The following is a 25,384-nucleotide window of genomic DNA, read 5'->3' as shown; positions in this document are numbered from 1 at the left end:
CTGTCCCTTCGGTAGCATCATTCCCTTTCATCTTACTATCAGACGTTTCCTCCTGGGGTGTCTTGCAGTTCACAGCTAGATGCCCCTCTCGGTTACACTTGAAGCATCTCCATCCAGTCACTGAGCACTTGTTAGCAAAATGCCCAAACTTTCCACAATGAGTACATGTCACACCTTTGTCACCAACTGGCTCCCCTCCAGTATCAGCAGTCGTTGGTTTGTAGACTCTTGAGATAAGATCTCTTCCCTTGAAACGCTGATACGGTCCCCACTGATGGTAGCTCTCCCTTCTGTTGTAGCCTTGAGATCCTGACCTTATTGGTCCCCCAGCTCCAGTTCGGTTCATTCCTCTTTGTTGATACATTGCTGTCGCCATCAGTCGTTGATGATGCTCACGTGTAGCCTCCGCCATCCGGTTAAGATCCACCATCCTATATCCCATCGAACGTCCGATTAGTACTAACCATACGGTAGCACTAGACAAACCACTCAATCCGATTGAGTAGTAACGCAAGCAATTAGAGCGAAAATCGCTCTGCAGACAATCAATTTTCACTCTTTGCAGAGTCACACAACCTAGCACAGAAGACCTATTCCCCAAAGACTCCCAAAAGACTCGACTAAGCTCTGATACCACAATGTAACACCCCGATTTCCAGGTGTCACTTTAGTAACCAAAAGTAAACTTTACGCGGAAAACAGGACCACAATGTAACACCCCGATTTCCAGGTGTCACTTTAGTAACCAAAAGTAAACTTTACGCGGAAAACAGGTAATTTTTTTTTTCGTTTGATTCCTTTTAAATCAAGCAATAGAGAAATAAAGACATAACCCCAACACTAACTAACCAATATACAAATATATACACATGTACAACCTCAGCTGCACTCTCCCGTCACGCGCACTCGCAGTGACTCCAAAGTAGTGTGCCCGTAGGCAAATAGTTACAGATCCAGATGTGTGAGTGAGAAAATTATAATTACAAACCACTAGGAGGAAGTCGGCCTCAAAATGGCCTAAGGAAAGACCCCTATGGTCCGACTGTCTCACTGTGATCCCTCAGTAAGAGAACCACACAAAAGCCATGCGTCGGGAACCTACCCTGTCCCAAAATATGAATGACGAATCAGAGCTATTACAGTAACAACCAACTCAAAAGACTCTAACCACCCATAACCCACACTACTATCATCGACCCTCCCTCGATCAGTCATGAAGTCCGGGTCCTCGTCGAAAGCTTCAGTAATAGTCGTTCCGCTCCGGCTCTTTCCCGCACAACGAATCATCACGAACCGGCTGACGGACGCCTGGCGGCAGGCCGACCGCCCAAGCACAAACATACAAACAAAGCCAAGGCGCTAGGGTCAACTTACAGAATACAATAGATATACAATCCACATGCGATAAAAGGGGTATATATATATGTTGTATATATACATATAAGTTATGCACTGCTTACCCTAAGGTTTATACATAGCATGTTATCAAATCTCTTACACAATTCAATCATAATAAGATGCATTGTGTGCCAGTGCAGAATATGCTGACACAAATCCGAATAACGTCACTCTGCTTGGCGACGGGACAAAACAACAACGTCACTCTGCTTGGCGACGGAACAAATCAACAACGTCACTCTGCTTGGCGACGGAACAAATCAACAACGTCACTCTGCTTGGCGACGGAACAAATCAACAACGTCACTCTGCTTGGCGACGGAACAAATCAACGACGTCACTCTGCTTGGCGACGGGACAAACCAACGGTATTGCCACTTATAGGCTGGGCACCTCGAGACGGTCGTAACACTGGCCTCGTGTTTAACCATTTCTGCTCGGGCGTCGCTTATCACCTTTGGCTATAGTCAAGACGGTACAAACTCTACATGGTTTGACCATTTCTGCTTGCTATGCCGAACATCAACAGGCACGATGCAACTCTACATGGATGATCGTTACCTCCTGTTGTGCCAGATATAGTCAGGACCGATTCAACTCTGCATGGCTGATCGTTACTTCCTGTTATACCGAAGTACTCTGCTTGGCACTTCATCGCGTATATGCACGTGTGCAATATGATTATCAAAACCAGAGTCAGTGTCGGTCAATACAACACGACTCGGAGTTAGTGTCGGTCAATACAACACAACTCCCACCACAAACCCCACAAACAAAACCCAGAGTCTGTGCCGGTTAATACAACACGACTCGAACAACACTACCAGGAGTACTAGAGTACTCGGTGACTTTCAATCATCACCATAGCTCACCTCAGTGGCTTTCCCCAATTCCAAACTCTCCAAACCCACAACATAAGTCGACTTTTCCCCGCCTTTCGTAAATATTTTTCCCCTTCAGTTCTCCTATGCTTAAACGTTAATAAAAATTGTTTCAATTCGAATTAGCCAAGTTATGAGTTTATTTCTCAAAGTCTAAGTTTCCCAAGTCTTTATTTTCCGAAAGCTCTATCATTCTAAGTTTCCAAAAGTCAACCACCCAAAATACATTTCCCGGGGAAAGTCTAGGAATTCCAACGAATCCCAACAAATGGCTAAGTCTCAAACCCCACATTTGAACTTGCCTAGGGTTGTTCATCCAACCCGAAATGTCAAAGATCCCCAGATCAATGAACCCCCACTCCGAAGTTGCGTCAAAACGCTCAATTCAACACATCATCAATATCATAAGTTATGAAACAATCATAACAAGAAATCATCATCATATACAACATCAGATAAAGCATAGGTCTAGTTTATCGACGCCTATCATGCAATCATAGCTAAATATAGCAAGTTGCCCTAACCTCGAGCTGTTCCAGCTTCGCAAACAAAGTTCTCCTCAAACAATTGCTCTGAGTCTTCCAAAGTTCCCTCAACTGAACCTCGGAGAAAAACAAAGCAGAATCCAAACAAAATCGATTAGTTCGATCGCAATACAATACATAAACGATAGACAAAGCATTAAAGCTTCAGAATAGGACAATCAGGTACGAAAAGACAAGTTTTCGAAACCGAAAAACTCCCCCCTAAAGGAAATAGTCCACGGCCTCAAAGGAAAAAGGGCTTCGACTCTTTTTCTTTGATCAAATCAATTCACAAGGTAGTTTTAGGGTAAAACTAAGGCAAAGAAACTGTCAGAACAATTTTCGGACAATCGGGCCGGAATACGACTACGCAGGGGCATTTTGGTCCAAAATAAAGGCTCAAAACTTCAAAGTTATCAGTTCTGAAAACAAATTTGACAGCAACGATCCTCATGACATCCGTGACAACAAATCCTAAAGGCACGAAGTCAGATTAAGTCTTTTCGACAATAAAGTTTCGAAATGTGAGACAAAAAGAGTTTTGAGTCAATTTTTCAGATCCTGGACAACTGAATCGCAATCAGAGTTTACTGACAGAGGTTTTAGACTCAGGGGAACATAAGGAACATAACCCAAGCAAGAAATCAGAGAAATCGGACAATTTTAGAAAAAGCTCAAAACTTAGAGCACAGAAACGACTTCAGAAACGCAACAGAAACAACAATCAGAGGTAGGAATCGTGTTAGTTACCTTGATACCTAGAAGTAGGGACGAACTGCACGAAGATTGGTCAAGTTTTCGCGGAAATCCCCTCCCCCCTTGCTCCCCACGAAATCAGCCACAAATGGAAAGAAAATGAGAGGATTTTGCTTTTTCGCGCTATTTATAGGCGGGTGAAATCGCGGGAAAATGAAAATTTCGCGATTCCGATTTTTGCAGCACGATCACCGAGAAATTCTAAGAGAGATTCTGGCGTCAGAAATCCAGAACTCAAAACAAATATCTATGATATGGGAAAAACGATATCGAAAATCTCAAAAGCGGTGTCGGTTAATCTGCCCCGAAAAACTACTTTTTGCTGTGATGCTCAAACGACAAAACTTCCAACTGAAGAAAGATTGGAAACGTCGAAACAAGTTTGGCAACGCGGACGGAATCTTCGTTAGAAGTCCCGAATAGAAAAAGTCTTCATCCATTGCTCGAAAATAGGGTTTCGAAGCAAAGAAATTAGCGTCGGCGGACATCCGAAAAGTGAAACCTATCGTGCGTACAGTCCAGAGTTCCGAAATGAAACGCTGGTCGATGGAAAAATAAAGAGAATCTTTAAATTTTCCGAGAGTTCGAAATCTCACTCAAAACGTTGCTTTAAGAGCGAAATAGCCTATTCTGGACACGCTCGCCATAAGGCAGGTGTGCAGACAACTCGCACTAATTCCTACAGCGACGACGCAACATACCTCAAGCAATTCCTGAACTTTCTTCTTCATTGATCTTTCTCAAACAACAAACTCCTGTCACGTTTACACTGATTCTACGCGTGAGTCGGAAATTAACTTGTTCCGAAAATCCGGGTCTTACAATCAGCACATCCTGAGGTGACATGTTTCAGGTGTGGAAAGAATGGACACTATGCTAATGCATGTCTGGACCAAGGGCCTCGATGTTTTAATTGCAACCAGATAGAGCACTTGGCCGTGAACTGTAGGACGTTCCAAGCGGGACCGTCTGACAACAAGATGAAGGGTAAACTTCCTGCCATATCTAAAGGGGCGAGGAAGCAAGTAACGTGTTACAGGTGCAAGAAGGTGGGGCACCACTCTAACAAGTGTCTAGACGGGAGACCTCTATGTTTCAACTGCAATCGCCCGGGGCATCAAGCCAAGGATTGCAATGTAACCAGGGTTGAGCCATCTGTGCCTACGGTAAGAGGAAGACATCCTGCTGCACGGGGAGGAGTCTATGTCTCGTGCGGCGAGGGAGCTGGTCGACTAGTCAGAGGAGAGCGCACAAACGATGGTAACCTTCTAACTATTCTTTCTCATCCTAGTATAATACACTTCATTACTCTCGTAGAACGTGCAACACACCTAACTTGCCCTTACTGTCGAGCTTTGACTTTATAGTTATTACGCCTAATAATACTTTATTTGACCGTTGCTCGTGTTTAAACTATAGAAGTTACACGAGGTTTAGAATAACACGTTAAGCCTAGAAAGTAGTCTTGCACCGATGCGTTTAACAAGAAGCTAGAAGCTGAAGGATGAACCTCAGAGAGATTCCGTATGGATAGTATACGTATGATGTCGAGAGTGTGTAGTTTCGTAGCGGCATCATTGGGGATTTAATATCAAGATCTTTGTGACTACTGGATGTTAGGAACTCATTGACTGTTCCAGTGGGTTTTTCTAAATCTTCACCTTCGATGAATTAGGCCTGATCAACTGAATATTGAGGGGGTGATATTCGGAATCAGAACTGGCAATGGACTTTGATAGATGGATTGGTAAGATTAATTTGATTGGATCGAGGATTAGTTGAGTTGGGAAGTAAAGTTCTTGTTAAGCAATTGATTTCCTTTGGGAAGGAGTTATAGTTTTAAGAAATGGATATTCATTTAAGAAGTATTGAAGAATTAAAGGACATTTGAGGTCCAAACTTGGTGAAAGTTTAGGTTTTAAGTCTATGAATTCTTGTATTAAGTGCGTAGGACTCAGGGTTTGTCAGGTTTTGATCAAGAGACTAAGTATCGGATTGATTGGAGGACGATCTAGTTACGGAAATAAAAGAGTTAGTATTAAGATGAATACTTGAGGTTGTTATATGTGGACAAATTTCTTAGAGTCTAGGAGTGAATGGAACTTTGTTATGGATTCCGATGTTGCATGCTGGGGTTAGCAAGTGACTTTCACTAAGTTGAATGAGGATCTTAGGGTTAAGATTGACCTTGGGAGGTGAAAATCATGTACGAATAAGATATTTAGTGGTGTTAGCATTAACGATTGTAGTTAAACCTCAGAATGTTGAGGGATCGGATGATAAAATGACTAGTTAAGTTTCCTGAGGTACAGTTATGATTTGATCTTCTAGGGAATAAGTTCGGGTTTGGGGGAAGTGTCAAGGATTTTAGGTAAGTGTAAAGTGGTTTGTGAATAAGTGAAGGTTGGTTTTATGGTTCGAGTAAGGGAAGTCTCAAAAAAGGGGAGATGACAATGATGGATTGTAAGATATTAAGATGATGATTAGCTTATAAGTTGCTGATGAATGGATGTTAAAAGGAATTGGGTCTAGCGATGCACAAGGTATTAAGACTCAAGTCGAGTTTTAATTTGAACGATGAATAAGTAGAAGATTGATTTCGTGGTGCGAATGAGGATAGTTACGAAGTTGGGAGTGACGTTAAGGGACTAGTAGATTCCAAGGGAATAGTTCGTCTATGAGATATAGAGCGATCGAGTTAAGTTTTGAATCATGAGTAAAGATCACGAGGACAGGTTGAACATCCACTCTGGAATGGCGGAGGTGTACTGGGTTTAAGCAGAATATCGGACGAACGAAAGTAAATGAGCAAGTGGTTAAGGCTGTGCGATTGCACAGAGTGCCAACCAATACTATTTCCAACATAGACCCGACACGAGGGGTCGAGCCGGATGACATAGAGCTGAAAGATGAACTGTCTTTCGAAAAGCGCCGCCAATTAGCAATGGTGACAATCATTTGGAACAAGGACATAGGCGATGCTACATGGGAGCTTAAGGAACAGATCGAGGGACAGTATCCGGAATTTTTACTGAACCATAAGTTTCGAGGTCGAAACTTTCTTTTTGGAGGGTAGTAATGTAAGACCCAAGTTTTTAAGTTTTGGATAAGGGAATAAAATACAAGAGTTTATTGGATGAAATAAATTTATGAAAGAGAAGGTTCAGGAAAAGTCCAAGGATTATATCAAAACCGATAAAAGTTATAGCACGACTAACGTTCGCCTAATCTTAGGTCGAAGACCCTAGTGAATAGTTAATTTATACTTTAGGACACGATGGAAACTAATTCCAAAAAAACCTCAGAGAAATATTAGAATTTCTCTTATTCGTCTATAAACAAGTATTTCGACGCGAAACCCTGGAACGTACGAACGTCAAATTCCAATTCTCGGAAGTTTGCCGAAACGGAATCCCTGATAGTTCGACAAACCTAAGATCGACGGACGATGAAGACTTTTTCTATTCGGAGCTTCAAATGAAGATTCCACCCGCGCTCGCCTATTTCTCTCGTTATTTCTAATCTTTCTTCAGAAGGAAGTTTTCTCATCCGACATCCACTGCAAATAGTTTTACACCGACTTTGCGTTAGTCACCTAAAATACAAGGAAACCTCTGTTGAGTTTTGGAATTCTGTCGCCAAAACCTATCTTAGAACTCACGGAGAATGAAGCCGGAAAAATAGGAATCATTCTTATATTTTTATTTTAACTCTATGAGTTAAATCCTCCGGTATCTAAACTAATCTGTACCGGTTTACAAAATATCTTCTCAAAATATCTCCCTAAAATATCTATTCGTTCTTATCCAGTCTTTGATAAATATCTATTCATTCTTATCCAATCTTTGATAAATATCTATTCGTTCTTATCCAATCTTTGATAAATATCTATTCGTTCTTATCCAATTTCTGATAAATATCTATTCAACCTTATCCGATCCTTGATAAATATCTACTCATCCTTATCTAATCTCTACAAAATATCTTTACAAAATATCTTTACCAAAATATCTTCTCAAAAATATCTATCCATCCTTATCCATCCACCAATGCATCCTTATCCAAACTTTGCAAAATATCTCCATTTCCTTCACTATATATAGGTTATAAGCTAGAAAATGAAAATTTTGCAAAACTCACCCATTTCTTTCCCCAAAACCGCGGCCAAGAGAGGAGAAGAAGAGGAAGTTGATCTTCGTGAATTCTTGCCCGTTTGCTTCACCGATCATTGCTAATCGAAGACCTTGAGGTAGGTAAACTATTTCTCTCTTCTGATCGTCGTTTCTGTCGACTTCTCCTATGTCTTTCTGAGTACAAAATTTTGAGGTTTTTGTAAAACTGTTCAAATAAGCTGATTTCAGCGTCTAAACATCTTCCCTGCATGCTCCTGAGCGTGTTCTGCGGATTAGATTTTGTTAGATGTCGCCGAAATTCCGCCGGAATCAATTCTTGCTTCAAATACCCATTTTTAAGCAAAGTTGCAACCTTTAAGCTGAAATCTATCGACTTGGCTTAGTGCTAGTAGGATTAATCATCATAAACGTCGTTGTTGACATCCCCGTCCAATTTGTTTTTCAAAAATCCAGTTTTGAAATTCTGAGTTTAAAATAATGACCAAACTACCCCTATGTCAGTTTTCGATCTGAAAATTTTTCTGAGCTTAGATCCGCCTTAGTTATGACTTATGATAACCTAGGAACCAAGTTTGATCGAAGAAAAATCGACCCTCCCAATTAGGAAAAGTGGCCGAGAGCTATACCAAGGGGGGGAGGAAATCCGACTTTTTCGAAAACTTGTCCTAACGCGTTAGATTGTCGTACCACGGAGTTGTAGTGTTCCGTGTGACCCTAGGACTTATTGTTTGCTGAGTTTCTGACTCATTGTGAATGATTTCTGTGAAATTGCTTTAAGGTACGTTTGAGGAATTCGGAGGACTTGAGGAGGAAGATCGTGAAGGAAAGACCAAGGAGCGAGCTGGAAAACCAACAGGTGAGGGCTACTCTCTGAATTACTAGATAATGCTTTAGGTGTCGACGAATTCGACTTGATTTATGTGTTATGCATTTAATTGCTAATTGCCTGAAATGATTTCTGAGGCTTCGGTCGATCTTATTGAGTACTTGATGTCATGATATTGTGTGCTAAATGATTCACATGTTATGTGCTAAATGGTTAATCTAGGATGTGTTGGAATATGCTGTTTATGTTTATTGATTGAGCTGATTTATTTATGTTACTCCACTTATATCTGTTATGCTTCAGAGTGAGGATAACGGGCATGTCATGCCGATTTTATTTTTGAGATTTTGGGAAAGTTTGATGGGACTGACCGAGGTTCGTACCCTGTTATTGTTTTTTTTGGATCAAGACCTTCTCAAAAGAAAATGAGTTTGAAAATGATATTGGAAAAACCCCATTTGAATTCACGTAAGAACTTGGGTTGTTCTGTCTAAGGCAAGAAGGGCTTTTAATGAGGCATTGTGCCCGGCCAGCTTACCTGGGAACTTCTCGGGCCATTACTTGGGTGATGATGGACCTTTTGTTTTGAGACCTTCTCCAGGGAATCATTGGAATTATGGGATCTTTGAAACTAATAGGATTAGAGACGAAACTTAAACAATTTCATAATGAATCTCCATAATGTATTAAACAACCTCAAAACCCTTAATATAATGATAAAAGACTCAGACAATAGTTTAGGGCTTGAACATAAGTGTTTTGAAAATGAGAAGCGTCGGCAAATCCAAGATTAGGAGAAACTCATAAGTTTCCAAGTACATTCGTACTCTTTCGCTCGATGAGCAGTTTATTGTTTGGCTATCTAAAGTTTAGCCGGAGACTATAAGTTTCCAAGTACTTCGGTACCTTTTCGCTCGATGAGCAGTTTATTGATTGGCTATCTAAAGTTTAGCCGGGAACCATGAGTTCCCAAGTACATTCTTCTTCTTTTGATTAATTCATTTTGTCGCAGAATCGACGTTTGCCTTAGGGTAGGCTTTTTAGAGACAATAAGTTAGCTAGAACACGTGACGACGTGTCGAGTGAGGTCGGAGACGTTGTTTGGCTAATCACTTGCATTCATGCACTCATTTTGAGGTTAATACACGGCGGATTACCGGACCTCGGTGGATTCCAAAATGGTCATAAGACCCGGATTTCCATATTTAGGACACTACGGTGGTCCTTAGTAGCAGACGGAATGGCAGACCTACGGGTTCACTGCTGATCTGACTACTTTTGTGTGGTGTAAGAGGCGCCCGAGCGGAATGGTCCCACTTTGGCCGGTGTTAGGGCTGACTCGATGGTGTCCATCCTTCTTCCGGAATGCATTTTGTTACCCAGCATTGCATTTCATGCAACATACATGCTGACTTAGTTGCTGAGTGTGATTGGTACCTGTTTATCCTATTTGAGGCATGCTACTTGTTATTATGATCTTTTATATTCATTGTGAAATATGCAACCTTAGGATGTTATCCCTAAACTTATAAGCCTGAGAGGCTAAATAATTATTATCCTATATATCTGGTTTTATTATTTATATAATTCTTTGGAGTTGACCCTCGCGTCTTCTGTGTGTGTTTGGGCGGACTACGCCATTGTCAGTTGAGTATGGCGGACTGGTACGAGACGGTCGTCCCTTCGGGGGGGACCAGGTTTGAGATGTTGGACCAAGACACCCCGGGCTCATGGGTGGTCGACCCCGCCGGCCACCGAGCTATCTATTCGGGGCGAATAATGGAGGATCGCATTGACCGGATACCAAGCCTGACGCACGGAGTTTGGAGGCACTACACTGTCAGCTTCAACTTGCCACCGGGTGTACACTGCGGGACTGGGCGGCAGCTGTTGATTTGGGATCGGGTGCAGAACCCGCGCGACCAGCTGTGGAGACCGATGCAGTCATCGACATGGTCGTCTTGGCTCTGATGTTCAGTCTTTCGTTTTGGGCAGGGTAGGTCCCCGACCTTTAGCTTTTCTTGTGGTTCTCTTTACGGAAATCACAGAGAGTTGGTTGGACTAGGGGGTCTTGTTTTAGGCCATCTGGGCTGACTTATTCTCATTTTGAGGGTTTGTGTTGCGGACACTTAATCCTTTCTTTTGAAATGTACCTTTTGCCTTCGGGCGTTACTCTCTTTTGCTGTCCGTCACTGGAGGTTTACTCGCGACGTGGTTTACTACTTACAGAGGGGGCTGTAATTATTATTGTATATTAGTCCTGTTATCTTCTGTTGTCAAGCTCTATTTCTTTCCGTTTTAATTTTGTATTATCGAAAAAAAAATATATTCACGTTTTTCCGCATTAAGTATTTCTTTTGGTTACGAAAGTGACGCCACCGAAATCGGGGTGTTACATATGTCATTATTATCTTATGTTTATATTTAAATGTTTTATCTCTTATATATATGAATTATATGAGTTTCAAATGTTAACTGTGTTTGACACCCTGTCGATGTGTTCTTTGGCGCAAACCCTATGAGAGTTTTTTATACTGTAACTTAAATGTAAATAAGGTTAAATATGTTTCGAGTCCCTCTAAAATTAGGGTGTTTTAGTTTCTATCAAAGTAGGTTATAAAGAAAGTAGATCAATAATATGGAGAAAAAAAATGACATAAATTGAATTGATATTCTTTTAAATGAGGGTGATTTAGGGACACTGTTATGAATTTACTGTTATAAACTAATCCTATTAACCTTTCTTGAAGGTTATAAAATTAAGTCAATATGATTTATAAAATGGAAGAGATGAATTTAATCCTTTTAGAAAAAACCAAATAACATTGTAAATGGTCTAGGTTAAAAACCTTTGATGTTACCCATGCGATGCATGGGAAATATATTCAACAATTCATTCAGACTAATTTTGAGATAAACATATTGATGTCATATTAAATAAATTAACAGTCATTTTTATCTACCTCTGATGGCATTTTATGTTTATTATAGATGACATTGTACCCTTACTTTAAGAGTAATATTTATCATAGGTATTTCACTTAATGATTTTACAGATTTTGAATTTGACAAATTCAACAAATTAATTAACCAACGCTTCGCAGTTTGGCCACATGGTTTTTGTCTTCAAGGAACTTGTTCACAGTTTTGAATCATAAATTTAAGGAAAACAAATTCACTCGAGGGTAAACATGGTGCTATAAATCTTTCGTTTATGCATGAGGTGTAGGGAGGGACCGAACCCAATATGTGAATCCATTGTAGGAAGTCTCTTACTCAAGATAGAATAAAGGGCAAGGGAAGACATTCGCATGACGAACAATTAATTATCCACATATTTGAGATTTTTCTAAATTCACTGAATAAATAGGAATATCTATTATTTTCTTCGAAAATAATATAGCAATATGTATACCAATCATAAAAAAAAGCCATCAATAAGATGTTTTGTAATGCATGAAAATATAAATAATCTTTTTTCATTATACAAATAACAAATATAGCATGAAAACTTTGTGATGCGTGGTCAGGTTTTTTTCTTTTGAATTTGAAATTTAGATTAATATATAGCAAAATAAAAAACATGAACGTTTACAATTATAATTATATTATAAAATTTTAATTTACTATTATATAATAAATTTAGTTCTTGTTATATATTTTATATAATGTTTTAATGTAGTACATGATATATCACGTATCACATCTCATATTTTCTTTCTCTTTTCTTTCTATCTCCCACTACCACTTTTATTCTCTTGGTAAAGTAAAACACCAAACTACATAATTCCTTTAGGAGCAGAAAGTATAAAGAATATATTACTATCCTTAAAAGACTGCATCAGTTTCATACACCCATCACACATAACTTCACATTCAATAATACAATAAATTGAGGTGTTTAAAGGAACTTTACGATGATAAAAAGAGTATATTTAATTCTATCTACATGAATGAATTATTAATTGTATATTTAGTATTATGATGGTAAATGTTTTGCTTCTAGTTTTTGTAAGCTATCAACATGTTAGTAGGTGATATCAATTTTATTGAACATAATTTTGGACTAAATTTTTAATGTAATAACAGGTGCATATAAGTAATTTTTGGCTCCATATAGCTGATCTTAAATGTTGCAAAATAATAAATCAATCTCTCATTATTATGAAGCTTCAGAAATATGAATTTCTTATGGCCTATTGTCCTCCAATGCTATGATTTTCATTCATTTAAAGCCTTACTGATGTGTCGGTGAATCCATGGTACATGGTAAACCTTCACGAAATTCAATTCATAAATTACACATACACTGAAAATGTTTCCAAGGTTGCATTCTTAGGTAGTGAAAGTTAGACATTCACCAACTGCAAAAGACTTCGTGGAATAGATTGATCACCTTCATTGGTTATGTCAATACCATTGTCAATGATGGACAACATTTGGTTGGCCTTTTCAAGCACTGATATGTTATAAATCTTTGGCCCTTTCATTCATTCTTGTAGTAATGGCTCTAACTTAAAATTTAATTAAAAGTCAATAAAAAATGCTAATCAAACTCCTAAATCCCAACACAGGGAAATAAAACAATAAATAATGTAATTCACAATTTGAAGAGAGAAAAAAATGGTGGAGGGTAAAAGACTTAGATTGAAGGCATCATTGATGAGTTGGAAAATTGGCTTCTTCCTCCAAGCACATGCACACATGAGACACGCCTCTTTTCCTTGTCATATTGACAATCAATCAAAACATACTCATAACTACTGCACTAATAACCCCTTCACTTCTCCTTTTCTAAGAAGTGAAATGTACTAATTGATCATATACCAATTGCTGATAATATGCCAATATATAGTCACATGATAACATGAGTAGAGGATCTCAAAATTAACTTAGGAAGAGTGAAAATCAAAACAAAAATGAAGTTATATTTAACAACCACTCTATCCAGTACCGGCCGGGCAACAATAGTTAGAATCTTTATGAGTACTTGAAGTAAACAAATTCATTCCTATATCAGCTTAAGAAAATTTGTAGTATGAAACAACATAACCACATAAGGAATCCACTCTTTTAAAAGGACTTGCATGTAAAAGTTGAACCTCTTTAATAAAGAGCTATCCACCAAAGTCTCACCTTGCAGTCTTAGCCTAAAGAGTATGGCAAAAGTATAACCAAAATCTCCTCTAGCAATCTTAGCCTGAAGAGAATGGAAGAAGTATAAGGTCCACATCAAGAATAAGTTAGCAAAGAAAGTTTTGCAAACAGTACCCATAAGATATAACAAAAACAATTTAAAACTAAATAAGTATATCTGTACAATATGTGCTAAAACACCTCTGAAAAGAAAAATCAAAAGAAAGAGGGACTAACAGGTGAATAAAAAAGCAATTAAGTTGTCCATTGTTTCACTTTGATCAAGAAGTGAAAGACCATCAAAGAAACCATGGGCAAGAGAAACAATTTATTCATCATACTAATAGTCTAAGTTTATCATTGACTTATACGGTCCACCAATGATGTTAAGGAAAAGCAAATTAGAAATAAAAATCATGATAGAATTTCCTATCCAAAACGAAATTGAAAGAGAGGCAAAACATACCAGAATGAGGACACTTCATATATCCATTCACAGGTCCAGCCATAAAAGACATGAGTATCACTAAACAGAGGTAAGACGCAAGATAAATTGATATTAGTATTATGACAAAAGAACTAACGCAGTTGCAGGATGGGAAGAACAACAAAAAGATGACATTATTTATACAGATACTAAAGGGAGAAACCCATTACTCTATGAGCAGTAGGACATCATGTTAATATTAATAGGGTAACTATTTGTACAATCAATGAACTTCAGGATTTTATTGGGAACGTGAGGAATTAGATAAAGGCATATAGCAGGTACATTTACAGTAATGAATCTGCCTACTGAACATAACTGATATAGGTATATACCACTTAATAACTACCAGCTGACAACTGTAAAACTAACTTTTAACAAACTTATTAAAACAATAAGTAATAGCTTCCCTTCAAACACATCCTTTTGCCCCCCTGAACATACTTCACTTCTTTAGACCGAAAAATTTATAGTCATTAGTTGAAAATAATAATAATAATAATCCAAGAGCAAAACTTTTGGAACATATTAACTTAAGTGAAACAGCTGAAAAGCCATAAGATAACTCAAGATTTGTGAAAGAACAGAATTAAAATCAATGCAAGCCCAACAAATTTATTAGTTTACTTGACTCACTATTCCATCCCTGTAGCTTTCGTCATAGCTCTTTGGGAACAACTCTTAAGGAGTATATTTCAACTCTGCATAGCATAATATATGAAAATCAGCTAATGCCATATACACAAAACGTAGATAAATAAATGGAAAAATGTAAATTACAGAAAAAGCCATGATACGTGCATACATTCCCAATAAAGCTTCTGGTTTATCAATATCAGCAGCATCAAGAACCTTGAGGGCATCCCAAACCCGTTTATTAGATAAGAACAATTCATCAAGTCTAAAGATTTGGAACACCACACATAATTATAAGATAATTCTTTAGGAAACAAAACTGAAGCAGCATATGTACTTAATCATTTCATTAGATTCTGTCCAGATCATGTGAACAGAAACCATTGTACCTACTTTGATCCCTTCTCAGTGAAATTGTTATTCCCCTCACCATTGAGACTAACCTGAAAATTGAACGGACACAGATTTAATTATTTCATTAGATTTCACAGTTCAGGACTTCTAATAAATCAATGGAAATCCACAAATGGTTAAACAAAGGTGCAAAAGTGATATGGAAACCAGAATGAACGAAAATCCCACCCAGCGAGTATTTATAGAGAAATTACATAAATCAACTGCCATACCTACAACTCTATCAGTTGTAGGTCATCATTGTACTTGGTTCTAAAATGTTTACTCAAAAAATCAAATTTAGTGGAAAAATCAAAGGGATACAGATAAAGATGAATAAAAAGGTCAGGCAAACATTAATATGAAATACAAACTTAGTTCTTCAAAGAAAACTAATCAGTACTTATATAGCTAAACTACATATAAATTACATTGTTTATTTAAAACTAACTTACAAAAAGACATTGTTTACAAAATTACAATGTAAGGACATTTTTGTCCTTACTTTGCTGGCAGCCATAATAGACTGGTGTGAACACGTTGGACTACTTATAGATGATTCCGCGTAGAGGCATGGAATCTGGAATCCTGTGGAAAGGAACAAAGTTCTATGACGTGAGAGGCATATATCACATGAAAAAAAAAACATATAAGATTAGCAGCAACTTGCCTGTAATGACTCTATAACAAAAAGCATAATCAGGTATTAAAGAAAACAAAAGCATCTAGAAAGCATGAGCAGAAGAAAGATCAAAACACAATCAATCATGATACACTCAATTTAAGTATTGCTGCACTACATCAGTTTTGATAACTTCAGGGACTATCTTGTGCTCCTATGGCAACATGAATGACAGAGAATTCTTTAGTAGTTGAAGAAATAAGTGGTTCACATCATTCATGCTTGAATAGCAGCCTCAGCTCTCACTTGCGTTGATTCAGAATCTAAAAATAACTTTTCCTGTTTTGAGAAAAATGTCAAATTATGAAGCAAACTTCATAGAAAGAAAATAACCACCAATTACTTGTTCAGCATAGTGTTATTAACTTCAGTGCATTTTATAAAAGTTTGACATTTTTTTAGAAAAGTTGATTAAAAAGGATGGAGAGGACAAGCTAATCAATCTTATCCAGTTTTATCATAAGTTTGATAGCCAAATGAGATAAGATATAACTATCTAACAGGGGTTAGATATCACGTTATAAGATTATACATAATGCATTAAAAAGGTGAAAGAACTATACCTGTAAATTGTTTACTATGATAACTATTGCTTCTTCAGATGCTTGCGTACAATCTTTGAATGATGAGTCTCCATATGCCTGACAGAGAAGACAGGAAAAAAAAAGTTACCTCATCTATGGCTTAAATGCTTCGTGTTAACATGAAAATGTTTCTGAGTTGTGCGGTAAATTAATCATCTAAAAGAGAATGAATTAGTGATAACATCAACCAAAAAACAACCTTAAAAATTGGCATTGCACCTGTGTAGAACCTGACTGTATCTGCACAGGCCTCAACTTTGATGCACTTGGCCAGTGAAGGTCAAAACAAACCTTAAAAATTCTGAGAAGTAGTTCAAATAGCACAAAACCATGGCACCAATCATAGTGTTCCAAGATACTTCCAGATCTCCGTCTCTAACCAAACCTGCAATTAACAAAGGAGCAAATCAACAAAGGAGAAAAATGGATATGGAAAAGCAGAATGAATGAAAATCCTCACACAGGGAGTATTTATAGAGAACTTGAACTGGCATACCTACAACTCTATCATATGTACTTTCATCTAAAACGTTTACTCAAAAATTCAAATTAAATGAAAAAGATGAAGAGAATACAGATACAGATACTGACCAACAGCTTGTCCATCCGCGATTTCCTCCTTGGAAATGGATTCAGATCTAGAATTTGAAAGGTTGATGAACAAACAACAGTGAATGGAGGGAGGTGGCGACATACGGTAGGTTCCACCATTTACGGAGAGCAGAACTCCTTCAACACGGAACGGCGAGCGTCAGCGATGGCAAGCCTCTGACGCGATGGGATGGTACGGCGGAGAAAAGGAAGGCTTTGAAAGAGAAATCACGAAATCAGCAGGAGATGGGATGATACGGCGGAGCAGGTAGGAAGGGAGAGGTAAACAGCGATGGAAATCTAGGGTTACTGAGAGATGGTACCAAGCTGTGCAAACGACGCCGTATGTGGAACTGGCAAGGGAAAAAAAAGAGAAATTCAGCAAAGTGGGACACGTGTCGCGCGGTGATAGGAGCTCTTTTAGCTACAGTAGTGGAAGAATAAGAAGTAGTAGATTTTAGGGTTAGGAGTGAAATAGAAAGAAAGAAATCAGAATTTGAGAATTGAAGGAGTTGGTAGAGCAGAAGAAAAGAAGCGTGAAAGAGAGAAGGGGAGAAAAGAGAAGAAAACCTAGAATTTGATCTTCAAGAGGTAAGAGTTTGAATTCATGTTCTCTGGATTGGTATGATAGTGGATAATGATAGAAAGCCTGATTTAGGAACCTAGGATGCAATTTTTTCTAAACTGAAGGTGGATGTTGAATTTAGGGTTATGAATTGTGGGTGGAAGAGAGGGGGTTGCGCGCCGCGCATGCGGCTGCAGAAATTTACGAGCTCTTGAACCCTATTTCGAGCTGTATTAATGACCGAATTTGAAGAAGTATTCTTCATAAAATTTGTAGCCCTTTCTGTTATAAAACTTTTTCCGCTGGTTTCACGTCGTTCCGACGGTTGTAGCTCGAGTTATATGCGTTTTAGTGAGGATAGGTTAAGCTGTTTCGTTTCTAACGGACTGTTGTTAGTGTTAGATTTTTCATGAATATTTTACTTTGAATTTAGACTTGAAAATTTATAGTGATTGACAAAACGTGTATAGGGAACCAGGATAAAAATATTGGAGTTTTCTAAGTGTATTTGAGGTATTTAAAAATTCTCCTAGGTTGTTGTACAGTTTATAACCGTTTTGAATAAAATGAGTCATTTTAGGTGCAAATGTTGTTTTCGAAAAAGATGTGGATCGCGCGTAGTGATGCGCAAGGCGCGGTGGCGCGTGGCCATGGCGAGGGTTGCGCGCGAGAGAGGTGGCGCATGTAGGTAGTGGTGCGCGCGGTAGTGCGCGCATGAGGGGGATGGTGCAGGGAGATGACGAGTTTTTGGAGAAAATTAGGAAGAATCCAGTTTTTGTATAATAATTGCAGAACCTGTTATATATAAATTATATTTAATTTACATCTGTTTAATAGTTCATTATATGATGTTATTTCTGAATTGATGTTATGTGTTAAGTTGCTAAGTTACTGTGATTGAAAGTTGTGTGATTGATAACCTGTAAGTGTGTGTTTTGTGAAATTGGATATGATTTGAATTGTTGAGCTGGTGATGAATATGCTAAAATAATTAAGACTTGGAGATGGTCTGAATATGCATATTTTAGTTGAGTTTTGCACAATACACTGCATAGTTGTCAAGATGCAATGTTTGCTAGTTCTCGTGGAGGTTAGTGACTTGTCCCAAAATTGGAGTGGTTTTGAAAGCCTAGAGCGAGGGCTTTATTGGTGGTTATCTATCTGAAGTGGGCACGGTGATACCTCTAAGGATAACTACTTTGGTACCAAAGACATTTGCACGGGTCTCATTTGAGTCATATTTGTTATTGTACAATTGCTATGTTAGGCCTTAGAGAGTTGTTGATGCTAATTAATGATACTTGATGCTATGAATTATGGAGTATTGTCATAACTGTGAGATTGATTGATTATATTAAATTACAGAATTTATTATTTGTTAGTGAAGTGTGAAGAATTTATGTGGAACATAGATAAGTTTTTACATTATTTATTATTATGCTTATCCATATGATATGAGTTCTCACCCTTCTGTTGGAATGATGTTCTATGCGACATCGCTCAAGTGCCCAGGATAGTGGAGCTTCTCGCAAGGGTTAGTCGGAGGAGCTAGTCTTTTATAGGTGGTTTAGTTATGGGAGTCATGCTCTGTTATGTAACACGGGGTTTAGAGGGTGTTACAGTTCTTATTAGGAAAAAGAAAGAAGAGAAGATTGGATAAGAAACATAAATCTAGGGATAAAGTAAAAGTAATCACATTACCAAGAAAGAAAGAGTAATAATCTATTGTTATGCATTATGAGCAATAATACAAGAAACTATGAGTGTATTCGGGTTCTAGCATCTTTTGTGCTTGAGGTGGAATACATCTTAGCTTATTAATAAAATAATAAATTTAGAAGCCGTTTGGTAGAAGCTATAAAAGTATATTTGTGAAAATACAAGAGTTCAAGGACCATTTCTATACAGAAGCAAGAGTTTAGGGACTTGTTTGTAATAGTTAGTAGTTAGTTTGTTATGTGAGCTGACAAGTAGTTAGATTAGTTAAACTGCATTAGTTAGAGATTAGTTACTTAGTTTACTATAAATAGAGCTCTGTATTACACATTGTGAACTGAATCATTCTAATCAAGAGATTCAATAGAGTTTTTCATCATCTTCTTTCTCAAGCTTGTTACAGTTTTCTTTGATGGTATCAGAGCCCTAACAAGGGGCTCTGCCATCACGAAGCTTCCGCAACAATAATGACTCGCCAGAACCAGAATCACAATGTAGTTCCTCATGTGGTGCTTGATCCTTTGAAAAATCCGGCATCACCATATTGCATACATTCAAGTGAAAATCCTTCAGCAACAATGGTGAATCCGCCTCTGAATGGCAGAAAATACAATGTCTGGGTGAGATCGATGAAACGTGCACTAGTCGCGAAGAACAAATTTCGTTTTGAGGCTTAGGATGGCTGCAATAGCTTGATTCATTCATGGATCCTCAATTCGGTAACAACTTCTATCGCAAATAGCATAATGTTTCTTGAAAATTCTTGTGATGCTTGGACAAATTTGAGAGATTGGTTTTCACAAGGAGATTTAGTTAGGATTTCCCTGCTAGTTCATTCTCTATGAATGAATATTACACTGCATTGAAGATACTTAGGGAAGTTCCACAATGTAGTTGTGTTGTTCCTTGTAGATGTGATGTTATTGAAAATGTGAAATTGTTCAGAGAATAAGATAATTCAAACAAGTTTCTCTTAGGATGAAATGATAATTTTGGAGCGGTGAAATCACAAATCCTAATAAGTTATCCTTTACCACCAATAGCTATGGTGGTTTCATTAGCAATGCAACATGAAAGGCAAAGTGATACAGATGAAAATGAAGATTCACAGGCTATAGTAAATGCTGTTGAAGGGAAGAAACCATATGGTAGAGGAAAATCTGTCAGTTCTAACTACAGGAATACTGGAAAGCTTTGTACTCGTTGCATGAAAGCAGAGCACACGATTGATATCTGCTATAGATTACATGGATATCCAACCACTTTCAATTCTAAGTATAGCTCAAATAGCACAAGTCATACTAACAACACTGCTAGGAGCTATGCTTATGTAGATGATCAAGAAGAGGATACTTTTTTCACAAAAATATAATGAGGGGTTGTTTACTGCTGATCAATACAAGAGAATTATGGACATGATACAGCATGTCAATACAGCTCCGAAGAAGGCAATTGATAATGGCAATGCTTTTGTGAATCATGTGGTGAAATCCACTGCTTGTGATGGAGAAACTTCAGGGCATGGTAATCATCTTGCTCTATCTTATTTTCAACAATATGATAGTAGAGACCGGATTATAGACTCAGAGGAAAATTATCACATATGTTTTGATAAATTGTGTTTTGACACACTCGCTGAGGTAATGCCTATTATTGTGAAATTACCTAATGGTACTGCAATCAGAACTTGCTATGCAGGCACAATTAGAATTACACAATCAATTCTCATTGTTCTGGATGATTACAGTCGGTTTGTTTGGGTTGTGCTACTCAATAACAAGGGTGAAGTCCAAAACCAGGTCAATAATTTTGTTGCTTTGGTGAAGACTCAGTTTGACTAGTCAGTTAAAACAATCAGAAGTGATGATGGACCGGAGTTTATTCTTCATACTTTCTATTCTGCTAATGGTATTGTTCATCAAAGATCTTGTGATAATACCCCTCAGCAGAATGGGAGGGTTGAGGGAAAGCATCAACTCGATTTCAGGATCAAGTACCATGCTTTTGGGGAAGTCGCCGTGGTGTTACTGTTGAGGAGGACCCATGATGATGTGATGAAGTGTCATACCTTTGTATTAGCTCGGTGAAGCACATCGTAAGTCGTTCGTGGGATCGACTACATGTCTGCTGACGCCAGAACCCTGTTGCAGATCTTATCAGAGATCGATTGTTCGCTCGTCGGGGAGGATCCTTCGGAGGATGAGTAGAGTCTTATGTAAGGCTTGAGCCTTTTGGGTAGAAAGCTTACTGTTGTTGCTTGAAGCTTGTAGGATGATCATATGAGTTTGTATTCCGATGTTTTGCTATTTTGTGGTCTACTAGTATGGAGATCCCAAAGAGCTTGTCGGGCATAAGAAGTCTTTTGATATTTCTTTTGACGACTTATTTGTACGCATATTTATGGATATAAAGTTATCTATTATTGGGTAATTACTATGGATTTTCTAGAGCATGTTTTGAAAAAAAATATATTTGCATTTTTTGAACTTCGAAAGTTTAGTCAGCATATTTAAATTTTGAAAAGGTTACTAAAGTGACCCTCGAGAAATCGGGGCGTTACAAAATTTGATGAGAGTGGAATTGTTACAAGATACAAATCTCGCTTGGTCGCTCAAGGTTACACCGAGATAGAGGGAGTGGATTTTGATGAAACCTTTGCCCTGGTAGCCCGTCTAGAGTCAATCAGATAATTACTTGGAGTGGTATACTTGCCCAGGTTCAAATTGTACCAGATGGATGTTAAAAGTTCTTTTCTGAATGCTGAATGGATATTTAAATGAAGAGGTTTACGTAGAGCAGCCCAAAGGATTTGTGGATCCTAGTTTCCCTGAACATGTCTATAAATTGAAGAAAGCTCTTTATGGCCTGAAACAAGCACCTAGAGCATGGTATGAAAGATTGACACAATTCTTGGTTAGTAATGGATATAACAAAGGAGGTATTGACAAGACTCTCTCTGTAAGGCCCAAGTTTTTAAACTTATGCCAAGTAAATAGAATCCTATTCACGATTAGGGTTGATGTATCGTGAAGGGAAACCTGAACTAGAGTTTACCAAATGAAATAAATATATGAAGGAGAAAGTTCAGGAAAAGTCTGAGGATCGTACCGAAGTCGATAAAAGTTATAGCACGATCGTTATACGCTTAAACCTAGGTCAGAAACCCTAGTATATAGCTAGTTTTCACTTTTAGGCACGATGGAAGTTAATTCCAAAAATCTTCAGAGAAATGTTAGAACTTCTCTTTTTCCATATATCACAATTGTTTCGAGGCGAAACTCTAGGATCTACGAACGTCCGATTCCAATCATCGGAAGTTTGCCGAAACCGAAACCCTGGTATTTCAAAACCCTAGAATCACCCGACTATGAGGACTTTTTCTATTCGGAACATCAAATGAAGATTCTACACGCGTACACCCATTTCTCTCGATGATTTCAATCTTTCTTCAGAAGGAAGTTTTCCATTCCGACATCCGATGCAAAAAGCAACTTATCGGGTAAAATAGTTTTACACCGACTATGCATTAGTTGCCAAAAATACAAGGAGACCTCATTTTAGTTTTGGAATTCTTTCGCCAAAACATATCTTAGAATTCATGGAGAATGAAGCCGGAAAAATCAGATTCGCGAAACTTTCATTTTACCGCGTTTTGCCAACCTCTATATATAGCCAAGAAAGGAAGAAAAAACACAAAAAACTCACCCATTTTCACCAAGGAGGCCGCGAGTTTGAGAAGAGGAGGAGGAGAAGAGATTTTCTTCATTTCTTGCTTGATCGTCGATCAATCAGTTGCCGCTTCAAGGTTTCGAGGTATAGTCGCTAATCCTTACCTCTGATCGCTTTTTCCATAGCTTTTCTATAGACTTTTCTGAGCTGATAGTTTTGAGGTTTTTGCAAAACTATCCTGAAAATTTCATTTCTGATTCTAAACCTCTTCCTTATGTGCCCAAGATCACTTCTGCCGGATTAGATTTTCTGTTATGCCACCGGATTTCCGCCGGAATCAATTTTAGCCTTAAATACCCATTTTTGGAGTTTTTGGAGTAAAGCTTCAACCTTTAGGCTGAAAACTAACGCCTTAGCTTAGTGCTAGTAGGATTAGTTGTCATAAACGTCGTTGGTGACGTCCCTGTCAAATTTTCTTTTTGGGATTTCAGTTTTGAAATTCTAAGTTAAAAATCATGACCAAAATACCCCTGCGACAGTTTTTGATCCGATAATTTTTCCGAGTTCAGAATACCCTTAGTTACGGCTAATGATAGCATAGGAACCAAGTTTGATCGAAGAAAAATCGAGTCCCACAATTACCAAAAGTGGCCGAGCCTATAGGGGGGGGGAGGAGGAAAATATCCTTTTCCGAAAACTTGTCCTTTCGCGCTAGATTATCATACCTCGGAGTATGAACTACTTCGAGTAACCTTAGTAAGTATCGATAGCTTAGTTTTCGATAGATTCTGATAGTATTTCTGTGATTTTGCTTTAAAGGAGCTTTTGAGGAATTTCCTGAGGAGCAACGCTTTGCTTGTGAGGAAGAGTTTGAAGTTCACCCTGGAGAATCTACAGGTGAGGGCATCTCACTGAATCTCTAGTTAATGCTTAGGGTCGATGCGTTCGACATTGTTTACTGTTTATGCACTTGTTTGTGTTTGATTGGAAAAAATGTTTTCTGAGGCTTCGGCTGACAATGTAGATGATTCATCTACTGAATGTTTTTGAGATTGACTTACATGCTATGTGCTATGTGGGTAATCTAGGATGTGTGGTGCATGCTTTATATGCTAAGTGCTAAGTGTTTATGATGAGATTTATTGATAAATGACATGTTGTTGACTGTGATGAGTTAATTATGCTGCTGCTATGAAATCTGAGATTCTGAGTAGTGAGAATAGCGGGCAGGTCATGCCGATTTTATTTTGAGAGTTTTGAGAAAGTTTGATAGGACGAATGAGATTCGGGCCTTGTTATAGTGTTTTTATGGATCGAGACATTCTCTGGAGTCAGTTGGGGATTTGGAGATCCCGAGAACTTATAGGATTTGCGATAAGACTAAAAAAGGATATTATTTTGAAAAGAAAATTCATAAGACATTAAACAACCTCTAAATCTTTAAATAAAGATAATAAACTCGAAAGGAAGCTTCGGATGCAAATCTTAGTTTTTGGAAAACGAGAAGTGTCGTCGGATCCAATCGTTGAGGAAGTTGAGAAGTGTTGAGTATGTCGATGTTCTTGTGCTGTTGGTGCAGCTGTGTTGAGTATGTTGATGCTCTTGTGCTGTTGGAGCAGCTATGTGTTGTTGGGCTATCCTGGGGATAAGTCCGGGAAACCGTTAGTTTCCGAGAGTGTGATACTCTGTGCTTGTTGAGCAGTTGTGACCATCGGATTGAGATGAGTCGGATGATTTGGAGATCATCGTGAGTTATGTGTTGTTGTGAAGAAGTGTCTTTTGTCGCAGAATCGACTTTACCTTAGGGTAAGCTTTTAGAGACATTAATTTAGCTAGAACACGTGGCGACGTGTCGAGTGAGATTCGGAGACGTTGTTTGGCTAATCACTGCATTGCATGCACTCATTAAGTGGTTTAAACACAGCGAGATACCGGACCACGGCGGATTCCAAAATGGTTATAAGACCGGGATTTCCGCGTAAGAGCGCTGCTAGGTGACTCTTAGTAGCAGACCGAATGGCAGGCCTTCGGGTTTTATGCTGATCTGACTACCTTTGTGTGGTGTAAGAGGCACGCGGGCCGAAATGGTCCCACCGTGGCTGGTGCTAGGGCTGATCCGTTGATGTCCATCCGTTCCGGAATGCATATTGGTTGACTGGGTTAACCTGCATTGCATATCATGCAACATGCATACTAATTTAGTTGTCGAATGTGATTGTTATTTGTTAATCCTATTTGGAACATGTTAAGTGTTTTTATTGTCGATTATGTTATTGTGAAATATGCAACCCTAGGATGTCATCTCTAGCTATAAGCCTAAGTGGCTATCTATTATTTGTACCTATTGGGTTTATTATCTACATAGTTCTTTGGAGTTGACCCTCGCGTCTTCTGTGTGTGTTTTGAC

This window comes from Lotus japonicus, chromosome 4 (genome assembly GCF_012489685.1).
Source record: "Lotus japonicus ecotype B-129 chromosome 4, LjGifu_v1.2".
Classification (NCBI taxonomy): domain Eukaryota; kingdom Viridiplantae; phylum Streptophyta; class Magnoliopsida; order Fabales; family Fabaceae; genus Lotus; species Lotus japonicus.
The sequence above is the reverse complement of the archived record's forward strand: the minus strand, read 5'-3'. Positions refer to the sequence as shown.